Consider the following 14,675-nt stretch of genomic DNA (forward strand, 5'->3'; position numbering starts at 1 on the left):
TTGGGCATGTTCTCAGATTATGAAACACGGGTGTGCGAATGTGTTTTGCACCAACTGCGCTGCAGTGATTGTAGCAAAAGGATTTGTGCACCTGTAACACAGATTTGCGTACTCGTAGACCCTATTTTCTGTTTACAATGGTAGAAAAAATATTTACGATTTCAAATATACTGTTACACATTTCTGACTTTAGAGTACACATGCAAAATAAATGTATACGACATCAAATTTACTGTGACGTTAGTGTACGCATTCAAATTCTGCAGTTACAGGTGCTGAAGACTTGCTACAAAAATATCTTCATAAATTTCAGCCATCATTGAAGTAAAGTCTACCCTCGAAAGCTACTCAAACGTTTCAGTACATGCAGCACTTTAACATCTGTAAATACGCACTATATTTACCATATGGAACACTTCTCCATGTGGGGTGGGAACCCAGACACATATGACATAACTCACTTATTCAACCTCTTCTGGATGGCCACCCCTGATATTTTTCCGGAGGAAGACATGTACATCTTGAGGACACAGAAATGTATAGTTCTTACCACCGTGTGTGATGCGGAGCTTAGCAGGGAATGGCAAGCCGTACTGGATACCTTCCGAGCAGAGCCTCTGTTGGGCCTGTCACACCGCCGCAAAATCGGAGCCCGTTCCGGGCTAGTTCGGAGCTAGGGCCAGTGTTTTGGTTTCACACCGCCAGAGAACCGGCTCCGGCCTCTAAAAACCGGTTCAACTCCAGCCCCAGGATTGAGCTGGGCCAGAACTAGAACTGCTTTTACGCCGGGGGCTGGGGGCGGGGTTATCCTTACCTTCGTAAACAGGAAGACCAACGAAGACCGGCATTTTTAAAACACCGAAGTAAACAATGGACGTGAATCCGTGTATGGTTAGTTTTAACCATACACGGATTTATGGTTTACCTATTTAAAACAAAATCAGAAAAAACGTTTTTTGTTTTTTTCTGATTTGGTTTTGAATCGGAAAAAGGGCAAAAGGAATAAACAAATAAACTGCGTTTTATTTGTGTTCGTGTGTTTGTTTTTTAAACCCGAAACAGAAAAACAAAAACAAAAATAGATACATTTATAGTTATAGGCTACACCAGAAGGCAGAACGCAGCGAAGAAAAAAGAGCCAACCACCTAAACCAGCAATAGAATGTCTAATTATATTTAGCCTTAGTTATGGCTGCACTTGAACCTTATGGTGATTTTATTCGTGAACTATTTTACACTGGAAAGACACAATCTGGTGCCCCGAAGTGCTCCGTTATGGCGGTGAGGAGGTTCTGTGTGGAGCACAACCTTCGAAGAAGAAATCTAGTATCCGATTTAGTTTCAGATCGTCCACTCGCAGACGAAGTCGCCGGCTCCCGAGGAAAACAATAAGGCGTCCTTATATGTATTTTTTTTTAATCAGCGTGCCCTTTTCCTGGCATTCATTGCGGTTTTATCTAAATATCACGCAAACAAAAAAAGCAACTGGATTATTCAGTTTTCCCGTTTTGATTTAAAAAACAGAAAAATACAGTTTATTTGTACATTCCTTTTGCCCTTTTTCGGCTTCAAAACCAAATCAGAAAAACCCAAAAAAATCGGAATATTCAAAGAACGAACCATACACGGATTGACGAGAAGATGAAATTGTTGTTGTTGTGTTTGAAACTGGCGCGAGGGTTCTTCTTATTATTGTACAGTTCCGGCAAGGCGCGAGGGTTGCTGGGAAAGCGGAGACGTTTGCAGTGACGTCATGACGTTGCTGTCGCCGGCTCCATGGCTGGCTCTGGCCGGTGTGAAACCAACTGGTTCATAACTGGGATAAGGCTGGAACCTGTTTGGAACTGGCCCTAGCACCAGCCCAGAACTGGCTCTTGGTTCTTTTTGGTGTGAAAGCCCCATGTTTGACCTTTCCTCTGGCGTTGCACTTCAGCTGAGCTGTTTTCGTACATGACTTTCCCCTTTGCTTGTGCCACTTTTGTAACCCTGCTGTATTTTCAGTCAGCTAATACTTGCTTGTAATATCACTGTTTTTGGTGTGTGTTTCTTTAAAGGTCCCATGACATGAAAATCTCACTTTGGGAGGTTTTCTAACATAAATATGAGTTCCCCTAGCCTGCCTATGGTCCCCCAGTGGCTAAAACTTGCGTTTGGTGTAAAACTAGAACTAGCTGTTCTGCTCGCCTTTGAAAAAACGGAGGCTCAAGCGCGCTGATTTGGAATGTCTGTGCTCATGACGTCATCAGGAATCTCAGCTCCTCCCCTTACTCTGCCTGGCCCGCCCAGAGACGTTGGCCCGCCAATGAGACTCGACCGTGCGAGCGCCACATGTGTGTGTGTGAATACACACACTGTAACACAAGTGTTTCTTGTCGGTTCTTTGACGTGTCTTGTATTTCCACAACGAGACTGTCGTGGGGGTTATCTAAGCCATGGTTGAGAAGGAATTGGGGGAAAGGAACTTTGGTTTGACTCGCTGAAGTACATGAACTGCGACATGCCGCCGGTTGCCGCGAGGCACCATCGCCCGGCAGCGGGCAGCCGGCCGCAGGCAGCGTGCGGTTCAGTCGACTTCAGGTTGATGTGAAAGTGGAAGAACAAGAGACGTCGCAGAACCCGAAAAAGTCGTTTGTGATTCATAATATCGTCTGGAGGCGCACACAATGTTATATGATATAGATATCTATGTATTATATGATATTATTTAGATATAGAGCTCCAGGACTGTAACGCAAGTGTTGTACACTTCCTTGTTATTTGGATAACCGTTCTGCTGTTGGTGTGATGGCGCATAACACGTCGGACTCTCGTCTCTGGTATTTCTACAACGAGACTCGTATTGGGGGTTATCTCAGCCAAGGTTGAGAATGAATTGGGGGGAAGGAACTTTGGCTTTGACTCCCTCAAGAACATGAACCACGACAAGGAGGAGAAAGGGATCTTTGCCGGACAGCGCTTATATGCACCTCCGCCTCTGGCGGTGGTCCCTCAGCGGGGCTCAAGCGGGAGACATTCGCCGCCAACAATCCCTTTCTCCTCCATGTCGTGGTTCATGTTCTTGAGGGAGTCAAAGCCAAAGTTCCTTCCCCCCAATTCATTCTCAACCTTGGCTGAGATAACCCCCAATACGAGTCTCGTTGTAGAAATACCAGATACGAGAGTCCGACGTGTTATGCGCCATCACACCAACAGCAGAACGGTTATCCAAATAACAAGGAAGTGTACAACACTTGCGTTACAGTCCTGGAGCTCTATATCTAAATAATATCATATACATAGATATCTATATCATATAACATATTGTGTGCGCCTCCAGACGATATTATGAATCACAAACGACTTTGTCGGGTTCTGCGACGTCTCTGGTTCTTCCACTTTCACATCAACCTGAAGTCGACTGAACCGCGCGCTGCCTGCTGCCGGCTGCCCGCTGCCGGGCGATGGTGCCTCGCGGCAACCGGCGGCATGTCGCAGTTCATGTACTTCAGCGAGTCAAACCAAAGTTCCTTTCCCCCAATTCCTTCTCAACCATGGCTCAGATAACCCCCACGACAGTCTCGTTGTGGAAATACAAGACACGTCAAAGAACCGACAAGAAACACTTGCGTTACAGTGTGTGTATTCACATTGATGTGGACGTTGAAGAACCAGGAACGTCGGAGAACGCGGTCGTTTGAGATTCATAATATCGGCTCACACAGCTTTTGGCCGTGATAATATATATTATATGATATAGATATCTGTGTAGGCTATATGATAATATTTAGATATAGAGCTCCAGGACTCCTGTGTGTTCTAGAATATTTACAGAACACGGCTAAAGGCTGTGTGCGCCTCGCCATTGCGATACATCCACTGTAAACAGAGCGCATGGTGGCTGCAAGCTGCTCAGGGCCACACCCCCACCCTCCTCCTTGACACGCCCACCGAAACAGCGCATTTGGGGGAAGCTCAATGTGCGACTGGCTCGGAGTGGCTGTAACTCTGCACCACGGCTGAATTTAGGGAACGTCTTTGAATACTGTGTTAGTTGCCCACTAATACCTATATTAAAGAATACATAAAATAGCATGTCATGGGACCTTTAAGTACGACCACTTTATGTTACGGCAGCTTTACGACTGCCGTGTTATCGTTTCCTTGGAGATGAAAATGCGCGGGTTCTTTCTCTTTCAATGCATGCAAGTAATGTGTGGACAAGCTGTAATTTTCCTACTGTTTATTTCGGGGTTGAACTTGTTAAAAGTATTTTATTTACCGTACAAAGTACTCGGTTTGCTATTGATAATAATCCAGAAGCCGTGTATACACAGGAAGACCACAAGAAGGGAATTCCGCCGAGTTGATGAACATTGGTGAACGAGACGGCCGCTTTTTCCTGAGTTGCTTTTCCCAGTGGCTCGTGAGAAGACGTCGCCGTCTTCTGAACGTCCCCGTGGATTACAGGCAAAACCATTTAAATCACACACATATTAGAGCTCTATAATTTTGTTTTGCTGGCCAGCACTTTACTTTACTTTATTACTTTTTTTTTCTTGTTGCTAAAGACAATACAAGGACACTTGAAGACTTATTCTATTTTTTGGATAAGAAGACCGTTCGGTATTTAGCGAGACGTCCTGGGGCCGTGAAGCAACGGCTGTGCTGGGGACTTATATTCTTTAGTCAGTTGTTTGAATTAAACTCAGAGCTGGGACAAGAACATAACACGCTCAACGTAAATGACCCCAACTGAAGGCTGAAAACAGGAAATGGGTACTAAATAGCAAGCATGCTAACTGTCAAAAAATCACATCCCCAGAACACCTAAAATCACATCCCCAGATCACCTAGGATCACATCCCCAAGAACACCAGAACACCTAGGATCACATCCCCATATCACTTAGGATCACATCCCCAGAACACAGAATCACATCCCCAGAACACCTAGGATCACATCCCAAGAACACCTAGGATCACAACCCCAGAACACAGAACTAGGATCACATCCCCAGAACACAGAACTATGATCACATCCCCAGAACACCTAGGATCACATCCCCAGAACACAGAACAACTAGGATCACATCCCCAGAACACAGAACTAGTGTCCACAGAACACCTACACTGTAAAAACGAAAACTTAAAATTGTTGGTCTCATTATGATTTCTGAGTAAAATGAATATAAAACATTAAGTATTCATGTCAACTGTGCAATGCAATTTAGTCCAACCAACAATGTTGAGTTTTGGGTCAAGATTTGGGCTCACTGTAGTATCTTTGTTAGCAAGACACACAGGTTTAAGTCAGACTCTGTCTGAGGCTGGGCCAACTTCGGTGCACATGCGAATTTCGACACTTTGGAAAATACGGGGTTTCCTAATGGAATTTTCAGGGGTTTCACCTACATTCCTGCACGTCGTGGGTCTTCGCTACGTATCACAACACAGTTCCATGTTGGAACTGTGTTGTGAGCCGCACAGGTGCTTTTACAGGTTATGCGTATTTTAATTTGACACGGCCACTTCAGATATGTCAGCAATGTTGTTGCTGTTGTTACAATTGTTATGCACTGCACAATGACATGTTTACAAGATGGTAAATATTGTGGCGACTCCTACCCCCCGGGGAGTCTGGGTATTCGTGATGCCGGCTGGGAAAAAATGGTTTATTGCCTTTTGTCAATTTGTTTCTGTTAGGTTAAGTGGGGTTAACGGGTTTGGGGTCTTTATTGTTTGTGTGTTGTTTATTGTGTGTAGTGTTGCCGCCACCGTTACCGAGACTTGCATGACCGTTGGTTGGGTGTGCGGTGCGCTGTGTGTTGTGGGCATGTGTTAAATAAAGGCAGCTCTCGGGTTCGTGCGGTGTATGAGGCACGAGAGTTTGGTCACCGTTTAACCTGGGCTCCCGTCTCGTGCAGAACAAGTTTGACCATAATGTCAAACTTGTTCTGCACTTTGGTTTGCTGCATTTAGACAGCGATTCTCTGCTGCTGAACTAGCTACATGTTGCTTGTTCTATTGCTGTCTGGCATTCAGAAATGTAAAATGGAAGTTTCCAATTATTACTTTTAATAAGAACTATTTACAAATGTACACTATTTACATGCCAATCTGGACGATGCCCCGCAAGGCGCAAAGGCCAAGCCCGAAAGGCAGAAGGCTGTTCCGGTGGGTCTGCCAGACGCAAGACCCGACGCCGGAACACAGGTATAGCCCCGCCACGCGCAAGGGCCAACTCTGTGCAGATAAGCAGCCCAGGTCAGCCCGCAAGACGCAAGGCTGACCAATTGAGGGCTCAGGGTTACCTCTGAGTCCGAGCCACACCAAGTACCTGCTCCGCGAAGGAGGGTCCCGCTGCCACATTCAGGCGGTAGAATCTGGTGAACGTGGAGTGGGAGGACGAAGTGGCTGCTGCGCATATGGCGGCGCAAGAAGTCGACACGCTGCGGGTCGAGTGTGCTCGAATCCTGGAGGGGGCAGGAGCCCCCGAAAGGGTGTAACCTTGCTGGATGGTGTCCACAATCCAGTGAGAAAGTCGACACTTCGAAAGTGGTCTGCCTAAGCAACTAGTGCGAAAACACACAAAGAGCTGGTCTGACTTTCTTAGCGGCTTAGTGCGCCGCATATACTCCGACAGGGCCCTTACCGGGCAAAGTGCTAGCTGGTCCGCGGCTGAGACAGGTAGGGACTGCAGCTCTATGCTCTGGGACAGATGGAAGTCAGACAGAACCTTGGGCAAGAAGGCTGGGTTGGGGCGAAGAACCACCTTTGACCCCTCCGGAGAAAAAATACAGCAGTCCCTGTGGACGGACAGCGCATGGAGCTCGCCTATCCTAGCCGAAGTGATGGCCAGGAGGAAAGCTGTTTTTAGGGAGAGCCACTTTAGGTCCACATTGCCGAGGGGCTCAAAAGGCGGATGCTTCAGAGCTTCAAGGACAAGATACAAGTCCCAGGGTGGTACCTGAGGCATAGGCGTCGATTACGGGGGGGACGGGGGGGACATGTCCCCCCCACTATTTAAAATACGAATTTTGTCCCCCCCACTTTTAAAAATGCGACCAAAAAAAAACAAAAAAAAAAACACTACACTTGGCAGTTGGAAGGCTGCCTAATAGTTGTTTTACAGACGCTTTCCACACACTTCGCAGCAGCATTGAAGACGACAAGCGTCAAGAAAGTCGACTCCTCAAAAATGTACAAGGTAACTATTCCTAACAGTTCGTTTATAATGTTTCCTCAGAGCATAGGCTAGCTAGGCAAGACCATGTTGTAGCTAATTGTTTGCGGTTACAGTGTTAACTAATTTGGAGTGAGCGAAAGTGAATAATATTAGCTGCCATCAGTTTTAGGGCTGGCCCGAATTATTCGAATACTCGTTCGGAAAAATAGTATTCGAAGCTTAAATCAGTATTCGGAGCTTTGTTTATTTTTTTTCCACGTGAGGTAGGCCTACGTGACGTTACCAGAGCGAGGGAGGCAAACTATAAGCGACACCAAGCAGAGAAGCGAGAGAGGTGGAGGAAGAATAGATATCTTGTTTCCCTTTACTTTATAACTAACTAATTAACGTTCAAAAGCGATTAAATCGGTTCCAGGGAGTAGGGATATTAATGTTGTGTATTCGAAGCCTGAAAAATGGCATTCGGGCCAGCCAGTTTGGACAGTAGGACAGTAGGGCGGGCCTACATCCTTTTGACCTTTGTGTATTGACACCAGCTGGATGACTGAAGGGTCTTTTTAAAACAGAACAAAGTGAATGACTCTTGTTGACTGATGACCAAAGACGGGTTAACTATTTTATGAATTGGAAAGAATCAGGAAAACAAGTATTTGAAATGGATTATGGATTATTTATTAATTATTCTGAACCATACTGAACTGTTTGATTAGCCTACTACATTATTACAACATTACCAAGAGTATTGTAATCCAAAATTAAGAATGTGCCAGCACTGAACTTGGGCCTAGTGTGTGTGTGTGTGTGTGTGTGTGTGTGTGTGTGTGTGTGTGTCGCTATTTCCCTTTTGTGTATCCTTCAGTGTATCCCTGTGGATATGGCAGACTGCAGTGCTGTTGAGCCTCAACTGGGTCATTGTTGTCCTCAGCCAATTCTTCAGCCGTCGCAGAGCACTGAAGCTCCTTTCAGCCTCACAGGATGAAACTGGGACCACGAGTAGCAGTCTCACCAGAGTCTCCACCTGTGAGAAGAGCCCTCTGACCTCTGGTGGCATGCCTCTGAGAATTTGGACAGCTTCTTTGCATGAAGTGTAGGTGTTATTTGCTTTAAACATGGCCAGTTGAATTTGTAGTGCCTGTTGGTCCAGTTCTGGGTACAAGCTCACCACCATATTTTTGTTTCCGGTAATCAGCAGCTCCTCCAGCTTCACCAGATTTCCCAGGCTCACCTGATCAAAACGCTCATGAAGCTGGGTGGTCGCCATGTCAATGGCACTGAAAAACTGGACCCGGAAATACTCCTCTGGTGTCGCAGGAGTATGATGCTTGGCAGGACCACCATGTTTACTGGATGGCATTCGGACATGAGGTAACTGTATTTGCTGGAGATCCAAGTCTGCGGCAAAATCCACAGCTTTGTCATAGATGGCCTTGAACGCATCATCGGCCCTCAAAGAGAGAAAGCCCTGCCTAACATATTCAACGGCTTTCAGCATTCCACTGATGGTCTTCCCTCTTGCCTGCAGACTTGAGTTCAGCCCCTCCAACCTTGTGATGACTTCTTGACCCAGGAGAAGGCCAAGAACGGTGTTTCCATTTTCCAGCTTCTGAAGAACACCATGTGCTCTAGACGCAGTGTTGTCGTTGACCTTTGCAGCAGAGGCCATCTCCTCCAGCGCACTCAAGATGGCGTTGTACTGGCTGAGGACTGCTCTGATGGCTGGAGCACGCACAGTCCATCTGGTGGCACACAGAGGCTTGATGGAGGTGAAGGAGCCTGTGGTGGACATGGCAATGTCTTTGAAAGTGGTCTTGCATTTTCCAGACTGGGCAAGTAAGCATCCCAGCTCATGGATCCAATGCAGGGCATCCCTTATCACCGGTGTGGATTTGCACGTAGCCTGTGTGACAAGGTTTACACAGTGTGGGCCACAGTGGACAAAGTTGGCCAATGGTTGCTGTCTCCGGATCAGAGCTTGTGTCCCTGACAAGTGCCCCGACATGTTGGCTGCGCTATCGTAGGTCTGCCCACGAAGACCAGAGAACGGCAGGTTTAGACGGAGCAGCACATCAGAGGCAATTCTTAAAAGGTGCTCACCGGTCGTTGAAGAGGCCTCGTACAGACCAACAAAGTCCTCCCTTGGCTCAAGGTCAGCATCCACATACCGGAGGCAAATTGAAATCTGTTCCGTGCCAGATATATCCTGTGTTCCGTCCATTATCAAGGAGTACTGCAGTACAGGTAAAGCATGGATGTTTTTAGCTATTTGTCTGATAATGGCGTTGCTCATTAACTGCAGTATCTCATTCTGACGCTCAGGACTTGTGTAGGCATGGTTTCTCAGCAACCAGCTTGCCAGTTTTGGGTCACTCTCAGCCTTCTCCTCCAGATGCTGCTTGAAGTTTCCCTCATCATTGTCATGGCCTCTGAGAGCTAATCCCTGTCTAGCAAGGTACCTCAGTGAACTCACAATCTTTACCAGTGCTGACCTGGCTGCTTCTTGTGATTTTTCTGAGATGCTGCAAAGTTGCATCCTGACAGAGTTGTGTGTATGTGTGTGTTTGTTTACAGCAACAATGTGTGCCTTACTGTTGGTGTGCTTGTCGTACGCCTCCCTACCCTTCTTCCAGTTCCTGAACCCCAAGGAAATGAAGGTTTGTTCTGTATTTCTGGCCATTGTTGGAATATTATGTTTAAAGGCCTTTACACAGTAGAAACACAAAACTTCCTTAATTGCAGAACTGTAATGTAGCCAGGGGTAGTCTTTGAACCAGCTCTCCTGGAATCGGAGAGTGCGGTTGGGCAGAGTTTGTGGCTCAATTAGCTGTGCAGCTGGTTGGTATGGGGAAACTAAAATATCCTCAGGGGTATTGAGCTCTTCCTCTGTTTGGGAAGGGTTATCCTGTTGTCCCTCCTGCTGAGGCACCTCCTCCTGTAATGTAGTCAGTGACATGGATGATAATTTGGTAGTATTTCTTTAAATAGTTCCCTGAAATGTTTTATTTAAGTTTTTTGTTCATAATTGCCATTGTGTTGATCAACTTAATATTTGTTGTAGTTGTAGCCCTGCCCACTTCACTATAATTGTCTGTAGTGTATGTTTAAATTGTGCAATAGCATCTTTTTTTTTTAGAAACCTCACCTGCTGCACCTCTACATTCTCAACCCCCTGTTCCTGAGCTTCTTTGTTTAGTTCTGTTCCACTCAGTTCCGGTTCCTTATGAAAATGTTAAACTTTGTTAGTAATGTTTCATGTTATAGTTTCTGAATGTTCAAGTTTTCCTTATGTGACCCTCACCTCCACAGCTCCCGGTCCCTGCACTTCTTTGTTTTGTGCTGTTGCACTTGGTTCCTTTTCCTGATGACAGATGGTTCATAAATAAAACATTTATTGGCACTTGTGTTTGGTTTTTATTTAACGTTTTAGCATAGATTTGGGGTAAATCGTACTTGTTTTTTGCATAGTTTTAGGGTATATTCTGTTTTTTCTTATGAATAGTATGGATAATCATATAGGGACATCTAGTGGTAAATCCGCAGATTTCAAACGTGTGAAAAACGCAATTTGGTATCTAGTCGTTTGATTTGTCGACTGTCAGCCACTGTAGAAACATGGCGTTGTAAAATGACAAGAGTCTGCATTCCCATGGTGGCGCATACAGATTGAACATTGTGAAATGAGAGAACGTGAACTTGGAAGGCTAGCTTTTATGACTTCTAGTACTTGCGAAGGCTAACGCAATATCATGGAATTAACTTGAGATATATATGGAACAGGAACACTAGAAACAATCGCTACTGTACAAAAGGTATTCCACTCAACCAATAAAAGTGGAAGACAAATTTGTAGTAGGCAAAGCATAGACTAGCTAAAGCCGGTATATAGCTAACTGCAGTGTAACTGCTAGCTGACGTTAACGTTAGCAGTAGATGAGAACTAGCAGTTAACCGAGTTAATATCAAACATCGTAAAACAAGTTGATTTGTAGATTTCTCTAAACTTACAGCGCATTTTTGCTTGCTGAAAAAGGATCTTATATCGCTTCCCGCTTTTCTCTTAGACATTATGGATCCACTTGAATAGCCTTATAATAGCGATTTTTTGTTGTTTTTATATCATCGCGAGGGGGAGGGGGCAGGCGGCTACGTGGGCTGTCTGTACACACAGCGTTATAATAAAGAAGTTTCAAGACAGCCAGCCAAAATTGACATTTTTATTCAGAAAATAGGCGGTCCTTTTGCTTCCTGTAAAAAGCATGTTTGTGATACTGGATAACGTGGAATATGGATACATCATCTAGCCTGCATGTGGAGGGCCACATAAGGTAAGAAATTGGTTTACGTAAACTTTGCTGCTGGTTTTGTTTGCTCGTGATGACCTGGCTAGGTTACCCACGGTCCTAAGCGATTGTGATCATCTGTTTCTGGTTGGTGCTCCAGCTAGTATGCATTCATATATAGATTGCAGCTAGTAGCAGCTACACACGGTTCGATTGCTATGCCAATGTGGTTATAGTTGTTTTGTCTGATTGAGATATTTGACGTTGGACTTGGAGGCTGGAGCCAGTGGTAGGCCTATCCTGACATAAATATGTTCTCGTATAACCTGCTGTGTGATTATCCTAAACTCTAGGGGATTTTATTTGCGGGCAATTTGCTCATGATGTAACGAGTGAAGTGTGAATTGGTCCTTCGCGAGTGTTTACTGGTGGTCAGGATTTGGCAGATGCACTTCTCCTCTGGGTGCTTGTTTTTTTCATTTTTTAATGCAGCATAACATTATGCTACCAGCAACCCTTGCTCTTCTTCAAAAGGCTGATGCTCAGTAGTACCTCGTTTCATTTCGTAGCCTACCCCCTTTACAGTCTGCCATTGATTGTCTGGTAAACTTTGTTGATGTCAAGATAAGTGTTAAATTGCCAACACTTTTCTTTGTCCTGTGTGTATTAGTATTACATATCCCGAGCCAATACCCTGGTGTTTCCAACGTCGTTTTGCAAAACAAGCCAAAACACAAACTGGTTTTTCAACACCTGACAATACACTGCTGAGCATATTGTAATGCAGCGTTGAATGGATGAATAGCTTACATAAGGGTACCCACCACTTTTCAAACCACACTCAAGCTTATGGTTATTGTCCCCACCACTTCTAAAAACAAACTGACGCCCTTGACCTGAGGACCCCTACTGGACGCTGTAAGCCTTTGTGCCCCCCTCAGGTATCGGAAGATCATGGAGCAGCCATCCTCACTAATGGCAAACTCTCCGATACGGACTGCCTTGATAGCTGCCAGCATGCCTCTCAGGGTGACTGCAGATTTACCGGCCTCCAACTGCATCTGCAGGAAGAGCAGGATGTCCTGGGTTGAGGCCAAGAAGGGGTCTGTTTGGTGTGCCTGGCACCACCCTGTGAAGACCCGCCATCGATAAGTGTAGGCTGCCCTGGTTGATGGAGCTCGGGCCTCCTGCATCGTCCGCACCACTGCCTCTGGTAACCCTAGGGCCAGGAGCCGGTCCCTCTCAGGGGCCAGGAGCCGGTCCCTCTCAGGGGCCAGGCTACCAGCCTCAGCCCTGCTGGGAAGGTGTGGAACAATTTCCCGCCTGCCTGGGACAGGAGGTCCTCCCTGAGAGGAAGCATCCATGGCTGACCCTCAGTAGGGTAGGAATCATCGAGAACCAAGACATGTGAGGCCAAAACGGTGCAACCAGGATTAGCCTCACCTGTTCCATTTGCACCCTGTGCAGAAGGGCTTGGAGGAGGGTGAATGGGGGGAAGGCATAGAGCAGGGTCTGCGGCCAAGGGTGCGCCAGCGCATCCCATCCCAGAGGAGGATCGTCGTTCCTCAGGGAGAAGAAACGTGGGCAATGAGAAGATTCTCTGGTCGCAAACAGGTTGACCTCCGCCCTGCCAAATCGGGACCAGATTCCCTCGACCACCTGGGGGTGGAGCCTCCACTCTCCTGGACTTGGTCCCCCTCTGGACAACATGTCCGCCGCCACGTTTAGGGGCCCTGGCACATGAACGGCCCTGAGTGAACTGAACTCTGGATGAGCCCATAGCCATAGAGCTGTTGCCAGTTTGCAGAGGGTTGTGGAGCCCAAACCCCCCTGCCTGTTGATGTACGCAGCTGTCACTGTGCTGTCGGTTCTGACCATGACATGCTGTCCCTTGAGCCGCGGCAGAAAGTGCTTTAGGGCTAGACAAACCGCCCTCAGCTCCAACAAGTTGATATGCTGAGACCCCCAGCGGCCCCTCCAGGGTCCGTTGATACCCTGACCTTTGTGTACGGCTCCCCAGCCTGCTAGGGATGCGTCTGTAAATACGATCTGGCGGTGAGTCACTGACCCCATGGTCTGCCCCCTCCTGATGTTGGCTGGGTCCCTCCACCAGCGTAGGGCTCTGTAGAGCCTTTGGGAAACCGTCACCTTGGCACGGGCAGGGCTCTGTGGACACAGGCCTACACTTAGGAGACACCTCTGAACAGGGCGCATGTGAAGAAGGGCCAGAGGGACTATGTGTACCATTGCTGCCATAAGGCCCATGAGTCTGAGGCAAACCCTCCAGTCCCTCTGAGCCCTGAGGGTGAAGGGACTGAGACAGGCAGCAAAGGACTGCTGTCTCCCTGGAGAGAGGGTAACAGTAGCCCTCCTGGAGTCTAACACCATGCCAAGGAAATCCGTTACCCGGCAGGGTTGCAGCTTGCTCTTCTTGGTATTGAGGCACAACCCCAGACACTGAATGTGAGTCAATAGCAGGGCCACGTGTTGGCGACATAGCTCCTCTGAGTTTGCGCAGATCAGCCAATCGTCCAAATAGTTCAGTATACTGAGCCCCTGCTGCCTCAAGGGTGCGAGGACTGCGTCCATGCACCTGGTAAAGGTCCGAGGGGCAAGAGATAGTCCGAACGGGAGGACCTGAAACTCGAAGATCTGACCCTCAAAAGCAAATCTCAGGAAACGCCAATGCCCTGGCCATATCGGAATCTGAAAATAGCCATCTTTCAGATCGATGGTCGCGAACCAATCCCCTGCCTTGATGGTCTGCCGAACCCGCGGAACCGTCAAGAACCTGCATTTTAGGGGGCGGAGGTACTTGTTGAGCCCCCTGAGGTGTTAGATAGGGCGTAGGCCCCATCCTTCTTGGGGATGAGGAAATATCGAGAGTAGAACCCTGCTTGGCGGTCGGAGCGCTCGACCTCTCCGATCGCCCCCTTCTCTAAGAGGGTAGACAGCTCTACTCGCAGAGTCTGGGCTTGTCGTTGGTTGGCCACCGTGGTAAAGATCGGAGATCTCGCTACCCTGGGCCTGCGCCAGAACTGCAGGCGGTAACCCTGGGTCATGGTAGAGACCACCCATGGGTCCGCCGCCAGAGCCAGCCAAGCCCTCCTGTGCTGTAATGAGAGGCGGGGCTGGCTGGCCCGCAAACCGTCAGGAACCGTGCGGGCGTCTGGAGGGGCCGCGTCTGCTAGCAGATGACCCCCTCCGACCACCTCTTGGGAAATCACCATGTCC

At 47.4% G+C, this 14,675-nt stretch overlaps 1 long non-coding RNA gene across 2 annotated transcripts; it reads left to right on the forward strand.

Moving 5' to 3' along the window:
* Positions 1 to 7,097: 7,097 nt before the first annotated feature.
* LOC132446595 (uncharacterized) lies at positions 7,098 to 9,193 on the forward strand. 2 transcript variants are annotated; one of them, XR_009522925.1, is made up of 3 exons: positions 7,098 to 7,185; positions 8,139 to 8,251; positions 8,354 to 9,193. It is a non-coding gene; the product is annotated as an uncharacterized LOC132446595 (long non-coding RNA). The 2 variants fall into 2 exon arrangements; XR_009522924.1 differs by lacking the exon at positions 7,098 to 7,185 and having other exon boundaries at positions 8,026 to 8,251; positions 8,357 to 8,529; positions 8,687 to 9,193.
* The last annotated feature ends 5,482 nt before the right edge of the window (positions 9,194 to 14,675 follow it).

This window comes from Gadus macrocephalus, chromosome 18 (assembly GCF_031168955.1).
Source record: "Gadus macrocephalus chromosome 18, ASM3116895v1".
Classification (NCBI taxonomy): Eukaryota; Metazoa; Chordata; class Actinopteri; order Gadiformes; family Gadidae; genus Gadus; species Gadus macrocephalus.